Genomic DNA, 26,747 nt, shown 5'->3' on the forward strand with positions numbered 1-26,747 from the left:
AGAGAGAGCGTGTGTGTGTGTCTCTGAGAAGAATGGGTTTTGTGCTGGAACCAACATTTGCGAAAGTTCCAGCTCCTTAAGCAATTATTAGCGGTGATAGTTTGACATGTTCAAGAGTTGTCAACAACTGGCTTTAAACAAAGTACAAAGCAGAGATAAACAGTGCCCAGGGCTACATTAACTTGGGGGACGTGCAGGGCGATGAATTATACATGGTGCTCCATTACAGTGGAGAAGGAAGTAGAGAGTTACCGAGAGGCCTCTGTTCCTCAGTGTTACTCACTACCACACTAGAATGATGAGGAAGTAGAGAGTTACCGAGAGGCCTCTGTTCCTCAGTGTTACTCACTACCACACTAGAATGATGAGGAAGTAGAGAGTTACAGAGAGGCCTCTGTTCCTCAGTGTTACTCACTACCACACTAGAATGATGAGGAAGTAGAGAGTTACCGAGAGGCCTCTGTTCCTCAGTGTTACTCACTACCACACTAGAATGATGAGGAAGTAGAGAGTTACAGAGAGGCCTCTGTTCCTCAGTGTTACTCAATACCACACTAGAATGATGAGGAAGTAGAGAGTTACCCAGAGGCCTCTGTTCCTCAGTGTTACTCACTACCACACTAGAATGATGAGGAAGTAGAGAGTTACCCAGAGGCCTCTGTTCCTCAGTGTTACTCACTACCACACTAGAATGATGAGGAAGTAGAGAGTTACCCAGAGGCCTCTGTTCCTCAGTGTTACTCACTACCACACTAGAATGATGAGGAAGTAGAGAGTTACCCAGAGGCCTCTGTTCCTCAGTGTTACTCACTACCACACTAGAATGATGAGGAAGTAGAGAGTTACCCAGAGGCCTCTGTTCCTCAGTGTTACTCACTACCACACTAGAATGATGAGGAAGTAGAGAGTTACCGAGAGGCCTCTGTTCCTCAGTGTTACTCACTACCACACTAGAATGATGAGGAAGTAGAGAGTTACCCAGAGGCCTCTGTTCCTCAGTGTTACTCACTACCACACTAGAATGATGAGGAAGTAGAGAGTTACCGAGAGGCCTCTGTTCCTCAGTGTTACTCACTACCACACTAGAATGATGAGGAAGTAGAGAGTTACCCAGAGGCCTCTGTTCCTCAGTGTTACTCACTACCACACTAGAATGATGAGGAAGTAGAGAGTTACCCAGAGGCCTCTGTTCCTCAGTGTTACTCACTACCACACTAGAATGATGAGGAAGTAGAGAGTTACCCAGAGGCCTCTGTTCCTCAGTGTTACTCACTACCACACTAGAATGATGAGGAAGTAGAGAGTTACCCAGAGGCCTCTGTTCCTCAGTGTTACTCACTACCACACTAGAATGATGAGGAAGTAGAGAGTTACCCAGAGGCCTCTGTTCCTCAGTGTTACTCACTACCACACTAGAATGATGAGGAAGTAGAGAGTTACCCAGAGGCCTCTGTTCCTCAGTGTTACTCACTACCACACTAGAATGATGAGGAAGTAGAGAGTTACCCAGAGGCCTCTGTTCCTCAGTGTTACTCACTACCACACTAGAATGATGAGGAAGTAGAGAGTTACCGAGAGGCCTCTGTTCCTCAGTGTTACTCACTACCACACTAGAATGATGAGGAAGTAGAGAGTTACCCAGAGGCCTCTGTTCCTCAGTGTTACTCACTACCACACTAGAATGATGAGGAAGTAGAGAGTTACCCAGAGGCCTCTGTTCCTCAGTGTTACTCACTACCACACTAGAATGATGAGGAAGTAGAGAGTTACCGAGAGGCCTCTGTTCCTCAGTGTTACTCACTACCACACTAGAATGATGAGGAAGTAGAGAGTTACCGAGAGGCCTCTGTTCCTCAGTGTTACTCACTACCACACTAGAATGATGAGGAAGTAGAGAGTTACCCAGAGGCCTCTGTTCCTCAGTGTTACTCACTACCACACTAGAATGATGAGGAAGTAGAGAGTTACCCAGAGGCCTCTGTTCCTCAGTGTTACTCACTACCACACTAGAATGATGAGGAAGTAGAGAGTTACCCAGAGGCCTCTGTTCCTCAGTGTTACTCACTACCACACTAGAATGATGAGGAAGTAGAGAGCCTCTGTTCCTCAGAGAGGCCTCTGTTCCTCAGTGTTACTCACTACCACACTAGAATGATGAGGAAGTAGAGAGTTACCGAGAGGCCTCTGTTCCTCAGTGTTACTCACTACCACACTAGAATGATGAGGAAGTAGAGAGTTACCCAGAGGCCTCTGTTCCTCAGTGTTACTCACTACCACACTAGAATGATGAGGAAGTAGAGAGTTACCCAGAGGCCTCTGTTCCTCAGTGTTACTCACTACCACACTAGAATGATGAGGAAGTAGAGAGTTACCCAGAGGCCTCTGTTCCTCAGTGTTACTCACTACCACACTAGAATGATGAGGAAGTAGAGAGTTACCCAGAGGCCTCTGTTCCTCAGTGTTACTCACTACCACACTAGAATGATGAGGAAGTAGAGAGTTACCCAGAGGCCTCTGTTCCTCAGTGTTACTCACTACCACACTAGAATGATGAGGAAGTAGAGAGTTACCCAGAGGCCTCTGTTCCTCAGTGTTACTCACTACCACACTAGAATGATGAGGAAGTAGAGAGTTACCCAGAGGCCTCTGTTCCTCAGTGTTACTCACTACCACACTAGAATGATGAGGAAGTAGAGAGTTACCCAGAGGCCTCTGTTCCTCAGTGTTACTCACTACCACACTAGAATGATGAGGAAGTAGAGAGTTACCCAGAGGCCTCTGTTCCTCAGTGTTACTCACTACCACACTAGAATGATGAGGAAGTAGAGAGTTACCCAGAGGCCTCTGTTCCTCAGTGTTACTCACTACCACACTAGAATGATGAGGAAGTAGAGAGTTACCCAGAGGCCTCTGTTCCTCAGTGTTACTCACTACCACACTAGAATGATGAGGAAGTAGAGAGTTACCCAGAGGCCTCTGTTCCTCAGTGTTACTCACTACCACACTAGAATGATGAGGAAGTAGAGAGTTACCGAGAGGCCTCTGTTCCTCAGTGTTACTCACTACCACACTAGAATGATGAGGAAGTAGAGAGTTACCCAGAGGCCTCTGTTCCTCAGTGTTACTCACTACCACACTAGAATGATGAGGAAGTAGAGAGTTACCCAGAGGCCTCTGTTCCTCAGTGTTACTCACTACCACACTAGAATGATGAGGAAGTAGAGAGTTACCCAGAGGCCTCTGTTCCTCAGTGTTACTCACTACCACACTAGAATGATGAGGAAGTAGAGAGTTACCGAGAGGCCTCTGTTCCTCAGTGTTACTCACTACCACACTAGAATGATGAGGAAGTAGAGAGTTACCCAGAGGCCTCTGTTCCTCAGTGTTACTCACTACCACACTAGAATGATGAGGAAGTAGAGAGTTACCCAGAGGCCTCTGTTCCTCAGTGTTACTCACTACCACACTAGAATGATGAGGAAGTAGAGAGTTACCCAGAGGCCTCTGTTCCTCAGTGTTACTCACTACCACACTAGAATGATGAGGAAGTAGAGAGTTACCCAGAGGCCTCTGTTCCTCAGTGTTACTCACTACCACACTAGAATGATGAGGAAGTAGAGAGTTACCCAGAGGCCTCTGTTCCTCAGTGTTACTCACTACCACACTAGAATGATGAGGAAGTAGAGAGTTACCCAGAGGCCTCTGTTCCTCAGTGTTACTCACTACCACACTAGAATGATGAGGAAGTAGAGAGTTACCCAGAGGCCTCTGTTCCTCAGTGTTACTCACTACCACACTAGAATGATGAGGAAGTAGAGAGTTACCGAGAGGCCTCTGTTCCTCAGTGTTACTCACTACCACACTAGAATGATGAGGAAGTAGAGAGTTACCCAGAGGCCTCTGTTCCTCAGTGTTACTCACTACCACACTAGAATGATGAGGAAGTAGAGAGTTACCCAGAGGCCTCTGTTCCTCAGTGTTACTCACTACCACACTAGAATGATGAGGAAGTAGAGAGTTACCCAGAGGCCTCTGTTCCTCAGTGTTACTCACTACCACACTAGAATGATGAGGAAGTAGGAGAGTTACCCAGAGGCCTCTGTTCCTCAGTGTTACTCACTACCACACTAGAATGATGAGGAAGTAGAGAGTTACCCAGAGGCCTCTGTTCCTCAGTGTTACTCACTACCACACTAGAATGATGAGGAAGTAGAGAGTTACCCAGAGGCCTCTGTTCCTCAGTGTTACTCACTACCACACTAGAATGATGAGGAAGTTCCTCAGTGTTAGAGAGTTACCCAGAGGCCTCTGTTCCTCCAGAGTTACCCAGAGGCCTCTGTTCCTCAGTGTTACTCACTACCACACTAGAATGATGAGGAAGTAGAGAGTTACCCAGAGGCCTCTGTTCCTCAGTGTTACTCACTACCACACTAGAATGATGAGGAAGTAGAGAGTTACCCAGAGGCCTCTGTTCCTCAGTGTTACTCACTACCACACTAGAATGATGAGGAAGTAGAGAGTTACCCAGAGGCCTCTGTTCCTCAGTGTTACTCACTACCACACTAGAATGATGAGGAAGTAGAGAGTTACCCAGAGGCCTCTGTTCCTCAGTGTTACTCACTACCACACTAGAATGATGAGGAAGTAGAGAGTTACCCAGAGGCCTCTGTTCCTCAGTGTTACTCACTACCACACTAGAATGATGAGGAAGTAGAGAGTTACCCAGAGGCCTCTGTTCCTCAGTGTTACTCACTACCACACTAGAATGATGAGGAAGTAGAGAGTTACCCAGAGGCCTCTGTTCCTCAGTGTTACTCACTACCACACTAGAATGATGAGGAAGTAGAGAGTTACCCAGAGGCCTCTGTTCCTCAGTGTTACTCACTACCACACTAGAATGATGAGGAAGTAGAGAGTTACCCAGAGGCCTCTGTTCCTCAGTGTTACTCACTACCACACTAGAATGATGAGGAAGTAGAGAGTTACCCAGAGGCCTCTGTTCCTCAGTGTTACTCACTACCACACTAGAATGATGAGGAAGTAGAGAGTTACCCAGAGGCCTCTGTTCCTCAGTGTTACTCACTACCACACTAGAATGATGAGGAAGTAGAGAGTTACCCAGAGGCCTCTGTTCCTCAGTGTTACTCACTACCACACTAGAATGATGAGGAAGTAGAGAATGATGAGGAAGTAGTTACCCAGAGGCCTCTGTTCCTCAGTGTTACTCACTACCACACTAGAATGATGAGGAAGTAGAGAGTTACCCAGAGGCCTCTGTTCCTCAGTGTTACTCACTACCACACTAGAATGATGAGGAAGTAGAGAGTTACCCAGAGGCCTCTGTTCCTCAGTGTTACTCACTACCACACTAGAATGATGAGGAAGTAGAGAGTTACCCAGAGGCCTCTGTTCCTCAGTGTTACTCACTACCACACTAGAATGATGAGGAAGTAGAGAGTTACCCAGAGGCCTCCTCTGTTCCTCAGTGTTACTCACTACCACACTAGAATGATGAGGAAGTAGAGAGTTACCCAGAGGCCTCTGTTCCTCAGTGTTACTCACTACCACACTAGAATGATGAGGAAGTAGAGAGTTACCCAGAGGCCTCTGTTCCTCAGTGTTACTCACTACCACACTAGAATGATGAGGAAGTAGAGAGTTACCCAGAGGCCTCTGTTCCTCAGTGTTACTCACTACCACACTAGAATGATGAGGAAGTAGAGAGTTACCCAGAGGCCTCTGTTCCTCAGTGTTACTCACTACCACACTAGAATGATGAGGAAGTAGAGAGTTACCCAGAGGCCTCTGTTCCTCAGTGTTACTCACTACCACACTAGAATGATGAGGAAGTAGAGAGTTACCCAGAGGCCTCTGTTCCTCAGTGTTACTCACTACCACACTAGAATGATGAGGAAGTAGAGAGTTACCCAGAGGCCCCTGTTCCTCAGTGTTACTCACTACCACACTAGAATGATGAGGAAGTAGAGAGCCTCTGTTCCTCAGTGTTACTCACTACCACACTAGAATGATGAGGAAGTAGAGAGTTACCCAGAGGCCTCTGTTCCTCAGTGTTACTCACTACCACACTAGAATGATGAGGAAGTAGAGAGTTACCCAGAGGCCTCTGTTCCTCAGTGTTACTCACTACCACACTAGAATGATGAGGAAGTAGAGAGTTACCCAGAGGCCTCTGTTCCTCAGTGTTACTCACTACCACACTAGAATGATGAGGAAGTAGAGAGTTACCCAGAGGCCTCTGTTCCTCAGTGTTACTCACTACCACACTAGAATGATGAGGAAGTAGAGAGTTACCCAGAGGCCTCTGTTCCTCAGAGGAAGTGTTACTCACACTAGAACTATGAGGAAGTAGAGAGTTACTACCACACTAGAATGATGAGGAAGTAGAGAGTTACCCAGAGGCCTCTGTTCCTCAGTGTTACTCACTACCACACTAGAATGATGAGGAAGTAGAGAGTTACCCAGAGGCCTCTGTTCCTCAGTGTTACTCACTACCACACTAGAATGATGAGGAAGTAGAGAGTTACCCAGAGGCCTCTGTTCCTCAGTGTTACTCACTACCACACTAGAATGATGAGGAAGTAGAGAGTTACCCAGAGGCCTCTGTTCCTCAGTGTTACTCACTACCACACTAGAATGATGAGGAAGTAGAGAGTTACCCAGAGGCCTCTGTTCCTCAGTGTTACTCACTACCACACTAGAATGATGAGGAAGTAGAGAGTTACCCAGAGGCCTCTGTTCCTCAGTGTTACTCACTACCACACTAGAATGATGAGGAAGTAGAGAGTTACCCAGAGGCCTCTGTTCCTCAGTGTTACTCACTACCACACTAGAATGATGAGGAAGTAGAGAGTTACCAGAGGCCTCTGTTCCTCAGAGGAACTATGAGGAAGTAGAGAGTTACCCAGAGGCCTCTGTTCCTCAGTGTTACTCACTACCACACTAGAATGATGAGGAAGTAGAGAGTTACCCAGAGGCCTCTGTTCCTCAGTGTTACTCACTACCACACTAGAATGATGAGGAAGTAGAGAGTTACCCAGAGGCCTCTGTTCCTCAGTGTTACTCACTACCACACTAGAATGATGAGGAAGTAGAGAGTTACCCAGAGGCCTCTGTTCCTCAGTGTTACTCACTACCACACTAGAATGATGAGGAAGTAGAGAGTTACCCAGAGGCCTCTGTTCCTCAGTGTTACTCACTACCACACTAGAATGATGAGGAAGTAGAGAGTTACCCAGAGGCCTCTGTTCCTCAGTGTTACTCACTACCACACTAGAATGATGAGGAAGTAGAGAGTTACCCAGAGGCCTCTGTTCCTCAGTGTTACTCACTACCACACTAGAATGATGAGGAAGTAGAGAGTTACCCAGAGGCCTCTGTTCCTCAGTGTTACTCACTACCACACTAGAATGATGAGGAAGTAGAGAGCCTCTGTTCCTCAGTTACCACTACCAGAGGATGAGGAAGTAGAGAGTTACTCTGTTCCTCAGTGTTACTCACTACCACACTAGAATGATGAGGAAGTAGAGAGTTACCCAGAGGCCTCTGTTCCTCAGTGTTACTCACTACCACACTAGAATGATGAGGAAGTAGAGAGTTACCCAGAGGCCTCTGTTCCTCAGTGTTACTCACTACCACACTAGAATGATGAGGAAGTAGAGAGTTACCCAGAGGCCTCTGTTCCTCAGTGTTACTCACTACCACACTAGAATGATGAGGAAGTAGAGAGTTACCCAGAGGCCTCTGTTCCTCAGTGTTACTCACTACCACACTAGAATGATGAGGAAGTAGAGAGTTACCCAGAGGCCTCTGTTCCTCAGTGTTACTCACTACCACACTAGAATGATGAGGAAGTAGAGAGTTACCCAGAGGCCTCTGTTCCTCAGTGTTACTCACTACCACACTAGAATGATGAGGAAGTAGAGAGTTACCCAGAGGCCTCTGTTCCTCAGTGTTACTCACTACCACACTAGAATGATGAGGAAGTGGAGAGTTACCCAGAGGCCTCTGTTCCTCAGTGTTACTCACTACCACACTAGAATGATGAGGAAGTAGAGAGTTACCCAGAGGCCTCTGTTCCTCAGTGTTACTCACTACCACACTAGAATGATGAGGAAGTAGAGAGTTACCCAGAGGCCTCTGTTCCTCAGTGTTACTCACTACCACACTAGAATGATGAGGAAGTAGAGAGTTACCCAGAGGCCTCTGTTCCTCAGTGTTACTCACTACCACACTAGAATGATGAGGAAGTAGAGAGTTACCCAGAGGCCTCTGTTCCTCAGTGTTACTCACTACCACACTAGAATGATGAGGAAGTAGAGAGTTACCCAGAGGCCTCTGTTCCTCAGTGTTACTCACTACCACACTAGAATGATGAGGAAGTAGAGAGTTACCCAGAGGCCTCTGTTCCTCAGTGTTACTCACTACCACACTAGAATGATGAGGAAGTAGAGAGTTACCCAGAGGCCTCTGTTCCTCAGTGTTACTCACTACCACACTAGAATGATGAGGAAGTAGAGAGTTACCCAGAGGCCTCTGTTCCTCAGTGTTACTCACTACCACACTAGAATGATGAGGAAGTAGAGAGTTACCCAGAGGCCTCTGTTCCTCAGTGTTACTCACTACCACACTAGAATGATGAGGAAGTAGAGAGTTACCCAGAGGCCTCTGTTCCTCAGTGTTACTCACTACCACACTAGAATGATGAGGAAGTAGAGAGTTACCGAGAGGCCTCTGTTCCTCAGTGTTACTCACTACCACACTAGAATGATGAGGAAGTAGAGAGTTACCCAGAGGCCTCTGTTCCTCAGTGTTACTCACTACCACACTAGAATGATGAGGAAGTAGAGAGTTACCGAGAGGCCTCTGTTCCTCAGTGTTACTCACTACCACACTAGAATGATGAGGAAGTAGAGAGTTACCCAGAGGCCTCTGTTCCTCAGTGTTACTCACTACCACACTAGAATGATGAGGAAGTAGAGAGTTACCCAGAGGCCTCTGTTCCTCAGTGTTACTCACTACCACACTAGAATGATGAGGAAGTAGAGAGTTACCCAGAGGCCTCTGTTCCTCAGTGTTACTCACTACCACACTAGAATGATGAGGAAGTAGAGAGTTACCCAGAGGCCTCTGTTCCTCAGTGTTACTCACTACCACACTAGAATGATGAGGAAGTGGAGAGTTACCCAGAGGCCTCTGTTCCTCAGTGTTACTCACTACCACACTAGAATGATGAGGAAGTAGAGAGTTACCCAGAGGCCTCTGTTCCTCAGTGTTACTCACTACCACACTAGAATGATGAGGAAGTAGAGAGTTACCCAGAGGCCTCTGTTCCTCAGTGTTACTCACTACCACACTAGAATGATGAGGAAGTAGAGAGTTACCCAGAGGCCTCTGTTCCTCAGTGTTACTCACTACCACACTAGAATGATGAGGAAGTAGAGAGAGTTACCCAGAGGCCTCTGTTCCTCAGTGTTACTCACTACCACACTAGAATGATGAGGAAGTAGAGAGTTACCCAGAGGCCTCTGTTCCTCAGTGTTACTCACTACCACACTAGAATGATGAGGAAGTAGAGAGTTACCGAGAGGCCTCTGTTCCTCAGTGTTACTCACTACCACACTAGAATGATGAGGAAGTAGAGAGTTACCCAGAGGCCTCTGTTCCTCAGTGTTACTCACTACCACACTAGAATGATGAGGAAGTAGAGAGTTACCCAGAGGCCTCTGTTCCTCAGTGTTACTCACTACCACACTAGAATGATGAGGAAGTAGAGAGTTACCCAGAGGCCTCTGTTCCTCAGTGTTACTCACTACCACACTAGAATGATGAGGAAGTAGAGAGTTACCCAGAGGCCTCTGTTCCTCAGTGTTACTCACTACCACACTAGAATGATGAGGAAGTAGAGAGTTACCCAGAGGCCTCTGTTCCTCAGTGTTACTCACTACCACACTAGAATGATGAGGAAGTAGAGAGTTACCCAGAGGCCTCTGTTCCTCAGTGTTACTCACTACCACACTAGAATGATGAGGAAGTAGAGAGTTACCCAGAGGCCTCTGTTCCTCAGTGTTACTCACTACCACACTAGAATGATGAGGAAGTAGAGAGTTACCCAGAGGCCTCTGTTCCTCAGTGTTACTCACTACCACACTAGAATGATGAGGAAGTAGAGAGTTACCCAGAGGCCTCTGTTCCTCAGTGTTACTCACTACCACACTAGAATGATGAGGAAGTAGAGAGTTACCCAGAGGCCTCTGTTCCTCAGTGTTACTCACTACCACACTAGAATGATGAGGAAGTAGAGAGTTACCCAGAGGCCTCTGTTCCTCAGTGTTACTCACTACCACACTAGAATGATGAGGAAGTAGAGAGTTACCCAGAGGCCTCTGTTCCTCAGTGTTACTCACTACCACACTAGAATGATGAGGAAGTAGAGAGTTACCCAGAGGCCTCTGTTCCTCAGTGTTACTCACTACCACACTAGAATGATGAGGAAGTAGAGAGTTACCCAGAGGCCTCTGTTCCTCAGTGTTACTCACTACCACACTAGAATGATGAGGAAGTAGAGAGTTACCCAGAGGCCTCTGTTCCTCAGTGTTACTCACTACCACACTAGAATGATGAGGAAGTAGAGAGTTACCCAGAGGCCTCTGTTCCTCAGTGTTACTCACTACCACACTAGAATGATGAGGAAGATGAGAGTAGAGTTACCCAGAGGCCTCTGTTCCTCAGTGTTACTCACTACCACACTAGAATGATGAGGAAGTAGAGAGTTACCCAGAGGCCTCTGTTCCTCAGTGTTACTCACTACCACACTAGAATGATGAGGAAGTAGAGAGTTACCCAGAGGCCTCTGTTCCTCAGTGTTACTCACTACCACACTAGAATGATGAGGAAGTAGAGAGTTACCCAGAGGCCTCTGTTCCTCAGTGTTACTCACTACCACACTAGAATGATGAGGAAGTAGAGAGTTACCCAGAGGCCTCTGTTCCTCAGTGTTACTCACTACCACACTAGAATGATGAGGAAGTAGAGAGTTACCCAGAGGCCTCTGTTCCTCAGTGTTACTCACTACCACACTAGAATGATGAGGAAGTAGAGAGTTACCCAGAGGCCTCTGTTCCTCAGTGTTACTCACTACCACACTAGAATGATGAGGAAGTAGAGAGTTACCCAGAGGCCTCTGTTCCTCAGTGTTACTCACTACCACACTAGAATGATGAGGAAGTAGAGAGTTACCCAGAGGCCTCTGTTCCTCAGTGTTACTCACTACCACACTAGAATGATGAGGAAGTAGAGAGTTACCCAGAGGCCTCTGTTCCTCAGTGTTACTCACTACCACACTAGAATGATGAGGAAGTAGAGAGTTACCCAGAGGCCTCTGTTCCTCAGTGTTACTCACTACCACACTAGAATGATGAGGAAGTAGAGAGTTACCCAGAGGCCTCTGTTCCTCAGTGTTACTCACTACCACACTAGAATGATGAGGAAGTAGAGAGTTACCCAGAGGCCTCTGTTCCTCAGTGTTACTCACTACCACACTAGAATGATGAGGAAGTAGAGAGTTACCCAGAGGCCTCTGTTCCTCAGTGTTACTCACTACCACACTAGAATGATGAGGAAGTAGAGAGTTACCCAGAGGCCTCTGTTCCTCAGTGTTACTCACTACCACACTAGAATGATGAGGAAGTTTACCCAGAGGCCTCTGTTCCTCAGTGTTACTCACTACCACACTAGAATGATGAGGAAGTAGAGAGTTACCCAGAGGCCTCTGTTCCTCAGTGTTACTCACTACCACACTAGAATGATGAGGAAGTAGAGAGTTACCCAGAGGCCTCTGTTCCTCAGTGTTACTCACTACCACACTAGAATGATGAGGAAGTAGAGAGTTACCCAGAGGCCTCTGTTCCTCAGTGTTACTCACTACCACACTAGAATGATGAGGAAGTAGAGAGAGTTACCCAGAGGCCTCTGTTCCTCAGTGTTACTCACTACCACACTAGAATGATGAGGAAGTAGAGAGTTACCCAGAGGCCTCTGTTCCTCAGTGTTACTCACTACCACACTAGAATGATGAGGAAGTAGAGAGTTACCCAGAGGCCTCTGTTCCTCAGTGTTACTCACTACCACACTAGAATGATGAGGAAGTAGAGAGTTACCCAGAGGCCTCTGTTCCTCAGTGTTACTCACTACCACACTAGAATGATGAGGAAGTAGAGAGTTACCCAGAGGCCTCTGTTCCTCAGTGTTACTCACTACCACACTAGAATGATGAGGAAGTAGAGAGTTACCCAGAGGCCTCTGTTCCTCAGTGTTACTCAATACCACACTAGAACTATGAGGAAGTAGAGAGTTACCCAGAGGCCTCTGTTCCTCAGTGTTACTCACTACCACACTAGAATGATGAGGAAGTAGAGAGTTACCCAGAGGCCTCTGTTCCTCAGTGTTACTCACTACCACACTAGAATGATGAGGAAGTAGAGAGTTACCCAGAGGCCTCTGTTCCTCAGTGTTACTCACTACCACACTAGAATGATGAGGAAGTAGAGAGTTACCCAGAGGCCTCTGTTCCTCAGTGTTACTCACTACCACACTAGAATGATGAGGAAGTAGAGAGTTACCCAGAGGCCTCTGTTCCTCAGTGTTACTCACTACCACACTAGAATGATGAGGAAGTAGAGAGTTACCCAGAGGCCTCTGTTCCTCAGTGTTACTCACTACCACACTAGAATGATGAGGAAGTAGAGAGTTACCCAGAGGCCTCTGTTCCTCAGTGTTACTCACTACCACACTAGAATGATGAGGAAGTAGAGAGTTACCCAGAGGCCTCTGTTCCTCAGTGTTACTCACTACCACACTAGAATGATGAGGAAGTAGAGAGTTACCCAGAGGCCTCTGTTCCTCAGTGTTACTCACTACCACACTAGAATGATGAGGAAGTAGAGAGTTACCCAGAGGCTCTGTTCCTCAGTGTTACTCACTACCACACTAGAATGATGAGGAAGTAGAGAGTTACCCAGAGGCCTCTGTTCCTCAGTGTTACTCACTACCACACTAGAATGATGAGGAAGTAGAGAGTTACCCAGAGGCCTCTGTTCCTCAGTGTTACTCACTACCACACTAGAATGATGAGGAAGTAGAGAGTTACCCAGAGGCCTCTGTTCCTCAGTGTTACTCACTACCACACTAGAATGATGAGGAAGTAGAGAGTTACCCAGAGGCCTCTGTTCCTCAGTGTTACTCACTACCACACTAGAATGATGAGGAAGTGAGAGAGTTACCCAGAGGCCTCTGTTCCTCAGTGTTACTCACTACCACACTAGAATGATGAGGAAGTAGAGAGTTACCCAGAGGCCTCTGTTCCTCAGTGTTACTCACTACCACACTAGAATGATGAGGAAGTAGAGAGTTACCCAGAGGCCTCTGTTCCTCAGTGTTACTCACTACCACACTAGAATGATGAGGAAGTAGAGAGTTACCCAGAGGCCTCTGTTCCTCAGTGTTACTCACTACCACACTAGAATGATGAGGAAGTAGAGAGTTACCCAGAGGCCTCTGTTCCTCAGTGTTACTCACTACCACACTAGAATGATGAGGAAGTGGAGAGTTACCCAGAGGCCTCTGTTCCTCAGTGTTACTCACTACCACACTAGAATGATGAGGAAGTAGAGAGTTACCCAGAGGCCTCTGTTCCTCAGTGTTACTCACTACCACACTAGAATGATGAGGAAGTAGAGAGTTACCCAGAGGCCTCTGTTCCTCAGTGTTACTCACTACCACACTAGAATGATGAGGAAGTAGAGAGTTACCCAGAGGCCTCTGTTCCTCAGTGTTACTCACTACCACACTAGAATGATGAGGAAGTAGAGAGTTACCCAGAGGCCTCTGTTCCTCAGTGTTACTCACTACCACACTAGAATGATGAGGAAGTAGAGAGTTACCCAGAGGCCTCTGTTCCTCAGTGTTACTCACTACCACACTAGAATGATGAGGAAGTAGAGAGTTACCCAGAGGCCTCTGTTCCTCAGTGTTACTCACTACCACACTAGAATGATGAGGAAGTAGAGAGTTACCCAGAGGCCTCTGTTCCTCAGTGTTACTCACTACCACACTAGAATGATGAGGAAGTAGAGAGTTACCCAGAGGCCTCTGTTCCTCAGTGTTACTCACTACCACACTAGAATGATGAGGAAGTAGAGAGTTACCCAGAGGCCTCTGTTCCTCAGTGTTACTCACTACCACACTAGAATGATGAGGAAGTAGAGAGTTACCCAGAGGCCTCTGTTCCTCAGTGTTACTCACTACCACACTAGAATGATGAGGAAGTAGAGAGTTACCCAGAGGCCTCTGTTCCTCAGTGTTACTCACTACCACACTAGAATGATGAGGAAGTGGAGAGTTACCCAGAGGCCTCTGTTCCTCAGTGTTACTCACTACCACACTAGAATGATGAGGAAGTAGAGAGTTACCCAGAGGCCTCTGTTCCTCAGTGTTACTCACTACCACACTAGAATGATGAGGAAGTAGAGAGTTACCCAGAGGCCTCTGTTCCTCAGTGTTACTCACTACCACACTAGAATGATGAGGAAGTAGAGAGTTACCCAGAGGCCTCTGTTCCTCAGTGTTACTCACTACCACACTAGAATGATGAGGAAGTAGAGAGTTACCCAGAGGCCTCTGTTCCTCAGTGTTACTCACTACCACACTAGAATGATGAGGAAGTAGAGAGTTACCCAGAGGCCTCTGTTCCTCAGTGTTACTCACTACCACACTAGAATGATGAGGAAGTAGAGAGTTACCCAGAGGCCTCTGTTCCTCAGTGTTACTCACTACCACACTAGAATGATGAGGAAGTAGAGAGTTACCCAGAGGCCTCTGTTCCTCAGTGTTACTCACTACCACACTAGAATGATGAGGAAGTAGAGAGTTACCCAGAGGCCTCTGTTCCTCAGTGTTACTCACTACCACACTAGAATGATGAGGAAGTAGAGAGTTACCCAGAGGCCTCTGTTCCTCAGTGTTACTCACTACCACACTAGAATGATGAGGAAGTAGAGAGTTACCCAGAGGCCTCTGTTCCTCAGTGTTACTCACTACCACACTAGAATGATGAGGAAGTAGAGAGTTACCCAGAGGCCTCTGTTCCTCAGTGTTACTCACTACCACACTAGAATGATGAGGAAGTAGAGAGTTACCCAGAGGCCTCTGTTCCTCAGTGTTACTCACTACCACACTAGAATGATGAGGAAGTAGAGAGTTACCCAGAGGCCTCTGTTCCTCAGTGTTACTCACTACCACACTAGAATGATGAGGAAGTAGAGAGTTACCCAGAGGCCTCTGTTCCTCAGTGTTACTCACTACCACACTAGAATGATGAGGAAGTAGAGAGTTACCCAGAGGCCTCTGTTCCTCAGTGTTACTCACTACCACACTAGAATGATGAGGAAGTAGAGAGTTACCCAGAGGCCTCTGTTCCTCAGTGTTACTCACTACCACACTAGAATGATGAGGAAGTAGAGAGTTACCCAGAGGCCTCTGTTCCTCAGTGTTACTCACTACCACACTAGAATGATGAGGAAGTAGAGAGTTACCCAGAGGCCTCTGTTCCTCAGTGTTACTCACTACCACACTAGAATGATGAGGAAGTAGAGAGTTACCCAGAGGCCTCTGTTCCTCAGTGTTACTCACTACCACACTAGAATGATGAGGAAGTTACCCAGAGTTACCCAGAGGCCTCTGTTCCTCAGTGTTACTCACTACCACACTAGAATGATGAGGAAGTAGAGAGTTACCCAGAGGCCTCTGTTCCTCAGTGTTACTCACTACCACACTAGAATGATGAGGAAGTAGAGAGTTACCCAGAGGCCTCTGTTCCTCAGTGTTACTCACTACCACACTAGAATGATGAGGAAGTAGAGAGTTACCCAGAGGCCTCTGTTCCTCAGTGTTACTCACTACCACACTAGAATGATGAGGAAGTAGAGAGTTACCCAGAGGCCTCTGTTCCTCAGTGTTACTCACTACCACACTAGAATGATGAGGAAGTAGAGAGTTACCCAGAGGCCTCTGTTCCTCAGTGTTACTCACTACCACACTAGAATGATGAGGAAGTAGAGAGTTACCCAGAGGCCTCTGTTCCTCAGTGTTACTCACTACCACACTAGAATGATGAGGAAGTAGAGAGTTACCCAGAGGCCTCTGTTCCTCAGTGTTACTCACTACCACACTAGAATGATGAGGAAGTAGAGAGTTACCCAGAGGCCTCTGTTCCTCAGTGTTACTCACTACCACACTAGAATGATGAGGAAGTAGAGAGTTACCCAGAGGCCTCTGTTCCTCAGTGTTACTCACTACCACACTAGAATGATGAGGAAGTAGAGAGTTACCCAGAGGCCTCTGTTCCTCAGTGTTACTCACTACCACACTAGAATGATGAGGAAGTAGAGAGTTACCCAGAGGCCTCTGTTCCTCAGTGTTACTCACTACCACACTAGAATGATGAGGAAGTAGAGAGTTACCCAGAGGCCTCTGTTCCTCAGTGTTACTCACTACCACACTAGAATGATGAGGAAGTAGAGAGTTACCCAGAGGCCTCTGTTCCTCAGTGTTACTCACTACCACACTAGAATGATGAGGAAGTAGAGAGTTACAGAGAGGCCTCTGTTCCTCAGTGTTACTCACTACCACACTAGAATGATGAGGAAGTAGAGAGTTACCCAGAGGCCTCTGTTCCTCAGTGTTACTCACTACCACACTAGAATGATGAGGAAGTAGAGAGTTACCCAGAGGCCTCTGTTCCTCAGTGTTACTCACTACCACACTAGAATGATGAGGAAGTAGAGAGTTACCCAGAGGCCTCTGTTCCTCAGTGTTACTCACTACCACACTAGAATGATGAGGAAGTAGAGAGTTACCCAGAGGCCTCTGTTCCTCAGTGTTACTCACTACCACACTAGAATGATGAGGAAGTAGAGAGTTACCCAGAGGCCTCTGTTCCTCAGTGTTACTCACTACCACACTAGAATGATGAGGAAGTAGAGAGTTACCCAGAGGCCTCTGTTCCTCAGTGTTACTCACTACCACACTAGAATGATGAGGAAGTAGAGAGTTACCCAGAGGCCTCTGTTCCTCAGTGTTACTCACTACCACACTAGAATGATGAGGAAGTAGAGAGTTACCCAGAGGCCTCTGTTCCTCAGTGTTACTCACTACCACACTAGAATGATGAGGAAGTAGAGAGTTACCCAGAGGCCTCTGTTCCTCAGTGTTACTCACTACCACACTAGAATGATGAGGAAGTAGAGAGTTACCCAGAGGCCTCTGTTCCTCAGTGTTACTCACTACCACACTAGAATGATGAGGAAGTAGAGAGTTACCGAGAGGCCTCTGTTCCTCAGTGTTACTCACTACCACACTAGAATGATGAGGAAGTAGAGAGTTACAGAGATGCCTCTGTTCCTCAGTGTTACTCACTACCACACTAGAATGATGAGGAAGTAGAGAGTTACCCAGAGGCCTCTGTTCCTCAGTGTTACTCACTACCACACTAGAATGATGAGGAAGTAGAGAGTTACCCAGAGGCCTCTGTTCCTCAGTGTTACTCACTACCACACTAGAATGATGAGGAAGTAGAGAGTTACCCAGAGGCCTCTGTTCCTCAGTGTTACTCACTACCACACTAGAATGATGAGGAAGTGGAGAGTTACCCAGAGGCCTCTGTTCCTCAGTGTTACTCACTACCACACTAGAATGATGAGGAAGTAGAGAGTTACCCAGAGGCCTCTGTTCCTCAGTGTTACTCACTACCACACTAGAATGATGAGGAAGTAGAGAGTTACCCAGAGGCCTCTGTTCCTCAGTGTTACTCACTACCACACTAGAATGATGAGGAAGTAGAGAGTTACCCAGAGGCCTCTGTTCCTCAGTGTTACTCACTACCACACTAGAATGATGAGGAAGTAGAGAGTTACCCAGAGGCCTCTGTTCCTCAGTGTTACTCACTACCACACTAGAATGATGAGGAAGTAGAGAGTTACCCAGAGGCCTCTGTTCCTCAGTGTTACTCACTACCACACTAGAATGATGAGGAAGTAGAGAGTTACCCAGAGGCCTCTGTTCCTCAGTGTTACTCACTACCACACTAGAATGATGAGGAAGTAGAGAGTTACCCAGAGGCCTCTGTTCCTCAGTGTTACTCACTACCACACTAGAATGATGAGGAAGTAGAGAGTTACCCAGAGGCCTCTGTTCCTCAGTGTTACTCACTACCACACTAGAATGATGAGGAAGTAGAGAGTTACCCAGAGGCCTCTGTTCCTCAGTGTTACTCACTACCACACTAGAATGATGAGGAAGTAGAGAGTTACCCAGAGGCCTCTGTTCCTCAGTGTTACTCACTACCACACTAGAATGATGAGGAAGTAGAGAGTTACCCAGAGGCCTCTGTTCCTCAGTGTTACTCACTACCACACTAGAATGATGAGGAAGTAGAGAGTTACCCAGAGGCCTCTGTTCCTCAGTGTTACTCACTACCACACTAGAATGATGAGGAAGTAGAGAGTTACCCAGAGGCCTCTGTTCCTCAGTGTTACTCACTACCACACTAGAATGATGAGGAAGTAGAGAGTTACCCAGAGGCCTCTGTTCCTCAGTGTTACTCACTACCACACTAGAATGATGAGGAAGTAGAGAGTTACCCAGAGGCCTCTGTTCCTCAGTGTTACTCACTACCACACTAGAATGATGAGGAAGTAGAGAGTTACCCAGAGGCCTCTGTTCCTCAGTGTTACTCACTACCACACTAGAATGATGAGGAAGTAGAGAGTTACCCAGAGGCCTCTGTTCCTCAGTGTTACTCACTACCACACTAGAATGATGAGGAAGTAGAGAGTTACCCAGAGGCCTCTGTTCCTCAGTGTTACTCACTACCACACTAGAATGATGAGGAAGTAGAGAGTTACCCAGAGGCCTCTGTTCCTCAGTGTTACTCACTACCACACTAGAATGATGAGGAAGTAGAGAGTTACCCAGAGGCCTCTGTTCCTCAGTGTTACTCACTACCACACTAGAATGATGAGGAAGTAGAGAGTTACCCAGAGGCCTCTGTTCCTCAGTGTTACTCACTACCACACTAGAATGATGAGGAAGTAGAGAGTTACCCAGAGGCCTCTGTTCCTCAGTGTTACTCACTACCACACTAGAATGATGAGGAAGTAGAGAGTTACCCAGAGGCCTCTGTTCCTCAGTGTTACTCACTACCACACTAGAATGATGAGGAAGTAGAGAGTTACCCAGAGGCCTCTGTTCCTCAGTGTTACTCACTACCACACTAGAATGATGAGGAAGTAGAGAGTTACCCAGAGGCCTCTGTTCCTCAGTGTTACTCACTACCACACTAGAATGATGAGGAAGTAGAGAGTTACCCAGAGGCCTCTGTTCCTCAGTGTTACTCACTACCACACTAGAATGATGAGGAAGTAGAGAGTTACCCAGAGGCCTCTGTTCCTCAGTGTTACTCACTACCACACTAGAATGATGAGGAAGTAGAGAGTTACCCAGAGGCCTCTGTTCCTCAGTGTTACTCACTACCACACTAGAATGATGAGGAAGTAGAGAGTTACCCAGAGGCCTCTGTTCCTCAGTGTTACTCACTACCACACTAGAATGATGAGGAAGTAGAGAGTTACCCAGAGGCCTCTGTTCCTCAGTGTTACTCACTACCACACTAGAATGATGAGGAAGTAGAGAGTTACCCAGAGGCCTCTGTTCCTCAGTGTTACTCACTACCACACTAGAATGATGAGGAAGTAGAGAGTTACCCAGAGGCCTCTGTTCCTCAGTGTTACTCACTACCACACTAGAATGATGAGGAAGTAGAGAGTTACCCAGAGGCCTCTGTTCCTCAGTGTTACTCACTACCACACTAGAATGATGAGGAAGTAGAGAGTTACCCAGAGGCCTCTGTTCCTCAGTGTTACTCACTACCACACTAGAATGATGAGGAAGTAGAGAGTTACCCAGAGGCCTCTGTTCCTCAGTGTTACTCACTACCACACTAGAATGATGAGGAAGTAGAGAGTTACCCAGAGGCCTCTGTTCCTCAGTGTTACTCACTACCACACTAGAATGATGAGGAAGTAGAGAGTTACCCAGAGGCCTCTGTTCCTCAGTGTTACTCACTACCACACTAGAATGATGAGGAAGTAGAGAGTTACCCAGAGGCCTCTGTTCCTCAGTGTTACTCACTACCACACTAGAATGATGAGGAAGTAGAGAGTTACCCAGAGGCCTCTGTTCCTCAGTGTTACTCACTACCACACTAGAATGATGAGGAAGTAGAGAGTTACCCAGAGGCCTCTGTTCCTCAGTGTTACTCACTACCACACTAGAATGATGAGGAAGTGAGAGTTACCCAGAGGCCTCTGTTCCTCAGTGTTACTCACTACCACACTAGAATGATGAGGAAGTAGAGAGTTACCCAGAGGCCTCTGTTCCTCAGTGTTACTCACTACCACACTAGAATGATGAGGAAGTAGAGAGTTACCCAGAGGCCTCTGTTCCTCAGTGTTACTCACTACCACACTAGAATGATGAGGAAGTAGAGAGTTACCCAGAGGCCTCTGTTCCTCAGTGTTACTCACTACCACACTAGAATGATGAGGAAGTAGAGAGTTACCCAGAGGCCTCTGTTCCTCAGTGTTACTCACTACCACACTAGAATGATGAGGAAGTGAGAGTTACCCAGAGGCCTCTGTTCCTCAGTGTTACTCACTACCACACTAGAATGATGAGGAAGTAGAGAGTTACCCAGAGGCCTCTGTTCCTCAGTGTTACTCACTACCACACTAGAATGATGAGGAAGTAGAGAGTTACCCAGAGGCCTCTGTTCCTCAGTGTTACTCACTACCACACTAGAATGATGAGGAAGTGAGAGTTACCCAGAGGCCTCTGTTCCTCAGTGTTACTCACTACCACACTAGAATGATGAGGAAGTAGAGAGTTACCCAGAGGCCTCTGTTCCTCAGTGTTACTCACTACCACACTAGAATGATGAGGAAGTAGAGAGTTACCCAGAGGCCTCTGTTCCTCAGTGTTACTCACTACCACACTAGAATGATGAGGAAGTAGAGAGTTACCCAGAGGCCTCTGTTCCTCAGTGTTACTCACTACCACACTAGAATGATGAGGAAGTAGAGAGTTACCCAGAGGCCTCTGTTCCTCAGTGTTACTCACTACCACACTAGAATGATGAGGAAGTAGAGAGTTACCCAGAGGCCTCTGTTCCTCAGTGTTACTCACTACCACACTAGAATGATGAGGAAGTGGAGAGTTACCCAGAGGCCTCTGTTCCTCAGTGTTACTCACTACCACACTAGAATGATGAGGAAGTAGAGAGTTACCCAGAGGCCTCTGTTCCTCAGTGTTACTCACTACCACACTAGAATGATGAGGAAGTAGAGAGTTACCCAGAGGCCTCTGTTCCTCAGTGTTACTCAATACCACACTAGAACTATGAGGAAGTAGAGTTACCCAGAGGCCTCTGTTCCTCAGTGTTACTCACTACCACACTAGAATGATGAGGAAGTAGAGAGTTACCCAGAGGCCTCTGTTCCTCAGTGTTACTCACTACCACACTAGAATGATGAGGAAGTAGAGAGTTACCCAGAGGCCTCTGTTCCTCAGTGTTACTCACTACCACACTAGAATGATGAGGAAGTAGAGAGTTACCCAGAGGCCTCTGTTCCTCAGTGTTACTCACTACCACACTAGAATGATGAGGAAGTAGAGAGTTACCCAGAGGCCTCTGTTCCTCAGTGTTACTCACTACCACACTAGAATGATGAGGAAGTAGAGAGTTACCCAGAGGCCTCTGTTCCTCAGTGTTACTCACTACCACACTAGAATGATGAGGAAGTAGAGAGTTACCCAGAGGCCTCTGTTCCTCAGTGTTACTCACTACCACACTAGAATGATGAGGAAGTAGAGAGTTACCCAGAGGCCTCTGTTCCTCAGTGTTACTCACTACCACACTAGAATGATGAGGAAGTAGAGAGTTACCCAGAGGCCTCTGTTCCTCAGTGTTACTCACTACCACACTAGAATGATGAGGAAGTAGAGAGTTACCCAGAGGCCTCTGTTCCTCAGTGTTACTCACTACCACACTAGAATGATGAGGAAGTAGAGAGTTACCCAGAGGCCTCTGTTCCTCAGTGTTACTCACTACCACACTAGAATGATGAGGAAGTAGAGAGTTACCCAGAGGCCTCTGTTCCTCAGTGTTACTCACTACCACACTAGAATGATGAGGAAGTAGAGAGTTACCCAGAGGCCTCTGTTCCTCAGTGTTACTCACTACCACACTAGAATGATGAGGAAGTAGAGAGTTACCCAGAGGCCTCTGTTCCTCAGTGTTACTCACTACCACACTAGAATGATGAGGAAGTAGAGAGTTACCCAGAGGCCTCTGTTCCTCAGTGTTACTCACTACCACACTAGAATGATGAGGAAGTAGAGAGTTACCCAGAGGCCTCTGTTCCTCAGTGTTACTCACTACCACACTAGAATGATGAGGAAGTAGAGAGTTACCCAGAGGCCTCTGTTCCTCAGTGTTACTCACTACCACACTAGAATGATGAGGAAGTAGAGAGTTACCCAGAGGCCTCTGTTCCTCAGTGTTACTCACTACCACACTAGAATGATGAGGAAGTAGAGAGTTACCCAGAGGCCTCTGTTCCTCAGTGTTACTCACTACCACACTAGAATGATGAGGAAGTAGAGAGTTACCCAGAGGCCTCTGTTCCTCAGTGTTACTCACTACCACACTAGAATGATGAGGAAGTGAGAGTTACCCAGAGGCCTCTGTTCCTCAGTGTTACTCACTACCACACTAGAATGATGAGGAAGTGGAGAGTTACCCAGAGGCCTCTGTTCCTCAGTGTTACTCACTACCACACTAGAATGATGAGGAAGTAGAGAGTTACCCAGAGGCCTCTGTTCCTCAGTGTTACTCACTACCACACTAGAATGATGAGGAAGTAGAGAGTTACCCAGAGGCCTCTGTTCCTCAGTGTTACTCACTACCACACTAGAATGATGAGGAAGTAGAGAGTTACCCAGAGGCCTCTGTTCCTCAGTGTTACTCACTACCACACTAGAATGATGAGGAAGTAGAGAGTTACCCAGAGGCCTCTGTTCCTCAGTGTTACTCACTACCACACTAGAATGATGAGGAAGTAGAGAGTTACCCAGAGGCCTCTGTTCCTCAGTGTTACTCACTACCACACTAGAATGATGAGGAAGTAGAGAGTTACCCAGAGGCCTCTGTTCCTCAGTGTTACTCACTACCACACTAGAATGATGAGGAAGTAGAGAGTTACCCAGAGGCCTCTGTTCCTCAGTGTTACTCACTACCACACTAGAATGATGAGGAAGTAGAGAGTTGTTCCTCAGTGTTACCCTAGAATGATGCCTCTGTTCCTCAGTGTTACTCACTACCACACTAGAATGATGAGGAAGTAGAGAGTTACCCAGAGGCCTCTGTTCCTCAGTGTTACTCACTACCACACTAGAATGATGAGGAAGTAGAGAGTTACCCAGAGGCCTCTGTTCCTCAGTGTTACTCACTACCACACTAGAATGATGAGGAAGTAGAGAGTTACCCAGAGGCCTCTGTTCCTCAGTGTTACTCACTACCACACTAGAATGATGAGGAAGTAGAGAGTTACCCAGAGGCCTCTGTTCCTCAGTGTTACTCACTACCACACTAGAATGATGAGGAAGTAGAGAGTTACCCAGAGGCCTCTGTTCCTCAGTGTTACTCACTACCACACTAGAATGATGAGGAAGTAGAGAGTTACCCAGAGGCCTCTGTTCCTCAGTGTTACTCACTACCACACTAGAATGATGAGGAAGTAGAGAGTTACCCAGAGGCCTCTGTTCCTCAGTGTTACTCACTACCACACTAGAATGATGAGGAAGTAGAGAGTTACCCAGAGGCCTCTGTTCCTCAGTGTTACTCACTACCACACTAGAATGATGAGGAAGTAGAGAGTTACCCAGAGGCCTCTGTTCCTCAGTGTTACTCACTACCACACTAGAATGATGAGGAAGTAGAGAGTTACCCAGAGGCCTCTGTTCCTCAGTGTTACTCACTACCACACTAGAATGATGAGGAAGTAGAGAGTTACCCAGAGGCCTCTGTTCCTCAGTGTTACTCACTACCACACTAGAATGATGAGGAAGTAGAGAGTTACCCAGAGGCCTCTGTTCCTCAGTGTTACTCACTACCACACTAGAATGATGAGGAAGTAGAGAGTTACCCAGAGGCCTCTGTTCCTCAGTGTTACTCACTACCACACTAGAATGATGAGGAAGTAGAGAGTTACCCAGAGGCCTCTGTTCCTCAGTGTTACTCACTACCACACTAGAATGATGAGGAAGTAGAGAGTTACCCAGAGGCCTCTGTTCCTCAGTGTTACTCACTACCACACTAGAATGATGAGGAAGTAGAGAGTTACCCAGAGGCCTCTGTTCCTCAGTGTTACTCACTACCACACTAGAATGATGAGGAAGTAGAGAGTTACCCAGAGGCCTCTGTTCCTCAGTGTTACTCACTACCACACTAGAATGATGAGGAAGTAGAGAGTTACTACCAGAGGCCTCTGTTCCTCAGTGTTACTCACTACCACACTAGAATGATGAGGAAGTAGAGAGTTACCCAGAGGCCTCTGTTCCTCAGTGTTACTCACTACCACACTAGAATGATGAGGAAGTAGAGAGTTACCCAGAGGCCTCTGTTCCTCAGTGTTACTCACTACCACACTAGAATGATGAGGAAGTAGAGAGTTACCCAGAGGCCTCTGTTCCTCAGTGTTACTCACTACCACACTAGAATGATGAGGAAGTAGAGAGTTACCCAGAGGCCTCTGTTCCTCAGTGTTACTCACTACCACACTAGAATGATGAGGAAGTAGAGAGTTACCCAGAGGCCTCTGTTACTCAGTGTTACTCTCTACCACACTAGAATGATGAGGAAGTAGAGAGTTACAGAGGCCACTGTTCCTCAGTGTTACTCATCCACACTAGAATATGAGGAAGTAGAGCCACAGAGGCCTCTGTTCCTCAGTGTTACTCACTACCACACTAGAATGATGAGTACCACACTAGAATGATGAGGAAGTAGAGAGAGAGCCACTGTTCCTCAGTGTTACTCACTACCCACTAGAATATGAGGAAGTACATCTCTATAGAGGCCTCTGTTCAGTACCACCACTATAAGGAGTACATCTTACCCAGAGGCCTCTGTTCCTCATAACAGTACATCACTAGAATGATGAGCAGTAAGCCACTAGAACAGTACATCTCTATAGAGAGCAGTACCACTATAACAGACATCTGCAGTAAGCCACTATAACAGTACATCTCACTACCACACTAGACATCTGAGAAGCAGTAAGCCACTATAACAGTACATCTCTATAGATGAGGAGTAAGCCACTATAACAGTACATCTCTATAGAGAGCAGTAAGCCACTATAACAGTACATCTCTATAGAGGAAGCAGTAGCCACTATAACAGTACATCTGTTCCTCAGCAGTAAGCCACTATAACAGTACATCTCTATAGAGAGAAGCCACTATAAGTTACATCTGTTCCTCAGCAGTAAGCCACTATAACAGTACATCTCTATAGTTAGCAGTAAGCCACTATAACAGACATCTCTATGAGGAAGCCACTATAGTACATCTCTAGAGGCCTCTGTTCCACTATAACAGTACATCTGAGAAGTAGAGTAAGCCACTATAACAGTACATCTGATGAGGAAGTAAGCCACTTAACAGTACATCTCTTCCTCAGTGTTACTCAGTAAGCCACTACTAACAGTACATCTCTATAGAGAGCAGTAAGCCACTATAACAGTACATCTCTAGAGATGAGCAGTAAGCCACTATAACAGTACATCTCTATAGAGAGCAGTAAGCCACTATAACAGTACATCTCTATAGAGAGAAGTAAGCCACTATAACAGTACATCTCTATAGAGAGCAGTAAGCCACTATAACAGTACATCTCTATAGAGAGCAGTAAGCCACTATAACAGTACATCTCTATAGGAGCAGTAAGCCACTATAACAGTACATCTCTATAGAGAGCAGTAAGCCACTATAACAGTACATCTCTATAGAGTAGCCAGTCTGCAGCCACTATAACAGTACATCTCTATAGAGAGCAGTAAGCCACTATAACAGTACATCTGCAGTAAGCCACTATAACAGTACATCTCTATAGAGAGCAGTAAGCCACTATAACAGTACATCTCTATAGGAAGAGCAGTAAGCCACTATAACAGTACATCTCTATAGAGAGCAGTAAGCCACTATAACAGTACATCTCTATAGAGAGCAGTAAGCCACTATAACAGTACATCTGAGAGCAGTAAGCCACTATAACAGTACATCTCTATAGAGAGCAGTAAGCCACTATAACAGTACATCTCTATAGAGAGCAGTAAGCCACTATAACAGTACATCTGAGCAGTAAGCCACTATAACAGTACATCTCTATAGAGAGAGGAAGTAGTAAGCCACTATAACAGTACATCTCTGCAGTAGAGCAGTAAAGCCACTATAACAGTACATCTCTATAGAGAGCAGTAAGCCACTATAACAGTACATCTGCAGTAAGCCACTATAACAGTACATCTCTATAGAGAGCAGTAAGCCACTATAAC

Source organism: Oncorhynchus nerka, linkage group LG27, assembly GCF_034236695.1.
Source record: "Oncorhynchus nerka isolate Pitt River linkage group LG27, Oner_Uvic_2.0, whole genome shotgun sequence".
Lineage (NCBI taxonomy): Eukaryota > Metazoa > Chordata > Actinopteri > Salmoniformes > Salmonidae > Oncorhynchus > Oncorhynchus nerka.